At 31.3% G+C, this 2,043-nt stretch overlaps 1 pseudogene; it reads right to left on the minus strand.

Moving 5' to 3' along the window:
- Positions 1-206: 206 nt before the first annotated feature.
- On the minus strand, positions 207-1,184 carry LOC146897770 (F-box/kelch-repeat protein At3g06240-like; annotated as a pseudogene).
- Between the last annotated feature and the right edge of the window lie 859 nt (positions 1,185-2,043).

A 2,043-nucleotide genomic window follows, 5' to 3' on the forward strand; every position in this document is an offset into this window, starting at 1 on the left:
AAATTTATGACCACATAAATAGATTGGTTTATAGATAGGAAGAACCATCAAAATAAATGAAATTGAGAAAGCAAAATTCATATGATCAAACAGTTTTTTATTTCAGCATGAGCATTTGACAAGCCACTTTAAGTACAAAGTAGAATCCTAAAAGTCATGTCATATATCTCTTGGGAGAAATGGATGAAAAGAAATTAACAATATCTTCATCCAATTGGAAGAATACTTTCTATATGGAATAGTATTGAACAACTCTATGCTCTAACACCAATCTCCTCAATCATCCTGGTACTTAAGTTAAACCAACATAGTTCGCCGTCTTTTTTTCTAAATAGTATATCGCCATTCTTCCCCGCTCCAATAGGATACTCGAGGCAAGTGAAGGTTTCAACAATAAAGAGTTTAGTCCATGATTCTATTACACCGGGTTCACCCAAAATTGAAATGTGATACGTAGATGTCTCTTCATAATTTGAGATGAAAGCAATAGACCCATTCAATATCATTAAGTTTCTCCATACCAAAAAATTATAAGAACCATCATCTATGTATGAGGGTATGGCTGTTGTAATGAAAGATTCATTGCTGAAGTCAAATGACAACAAAATTATATGTGGACTTCTTTGATCCAACCAATGAGACATCCCATCCATGTACACTTCTTCAGTCCCTGTATAAGTTGGAGGCATATGATCCATATCAATTTTTCTCCAAGAGTTTTTGCGTAGGCTATATATAACCTAGAATGAAACACTTGAGTTAGGATCATCAAATGGTCTACAAGTTGTGAATCGAATCACCTTAAAGTCATCTTTAACGCCGTCATAACCAACAAGATATTGAATGTCATTAACATACGACCGATGATCTACAGAGAAAACAGGACTGGAAGGAATTGTCTTCAGTTCGTTGGTAGTTGGATTCCATAAGGTAAGTATCTCAATTCCATAGTAGTAAGAATGCAGACAAAGAGTGCCATTAACACTCGTTGAACCCAAAATTTCAAAACTAGAGGCATCCTCGTCGAAGTCATATGGTGGGTCATCATTGTCCTCTTGAACAGGTTGTTTGTCATTCCCATCCACTTTCGGCCAATCTAATTTAACTCTATTCTCAAACCTTTCACCAAAAAGTAAATACAAAACATGTTCTTGACGTCTTGTCAGATTTAGGAGAAGAGACATATCATGATAATAAGAATGGTCCTTTGATAAGAAATTATTGTGGTGCATAGTCATGAAATGATGGTTGTCAAATAAGAGAGACCATGACTTACGTGCGCATCCAAATTGTTTCAAAGATTTGATGGGAAGTTTTGACAGAACATGGAAGGCAATATCATCGGGTATATATTTGCTAACCTTAACTTTTGTTGGAGTCATCAACGAAATCTCCATCATCTCCAACAAAAAATGTAAATTGAAGGAACAATAATCAATAATAAATTTGGATACAACATTCAATTACAGATCATCCACAAACCAAATTTATTCAATCATATCTTAGAAATCAAAACCCTCTAATTTCCCAAAAAACAATAACAAATCCAAGTTTAATTTGGATTAGAACAAATTAAAAAATATGTCTCAAATGGTTAGGATGAGACAAAATTGTGTTTTTTTGTTGGTCATTAACTTTCATAAACATAAATAGAGAATAAAAAAAATTGAGCATAAAACAAAAAAATAGAGAAAAAAGATAGACTATTGATTGATGTTATTGATCGTTAGACAATTTTAAAATATAGTGAGAAGTTTATTGAGATATTTATGCGACATATAAAAATAAATTAAAAACTTAAATAAAATATTTAGTTGATAAGATCAAGGTAATATATGAAGTTTGTTGAGATATTTATGCCAGATAAAATATTAGTTTTAAAAAATAAAAAAATAAAAAAATATTGAGAATAAACGTGGAAACGACATGTGGCATAAAAAACCTTATTTTATATATATACTATTGATTGATTGATTGATTGATTGATTGATTGATAATTATTTAGAAATACAAACGACTGTGATTGGTTTGTTATTTAGACGA

The sequence above is a fragment of the Medicago sativa genome, chromosome 8, assembly GCF_051527215.1.
Source record: "Medicago sativa cultivar Bolivia chromosome 8, Bolivia_mono, whole genome shotgun sequence".
NCBI classification, from domain to species: Eukaryota; Viridiplantae; Streptophyta; class Magnoliopsida; order Fabales; family Fabaceae; genus Medicago; species Medicago sativa.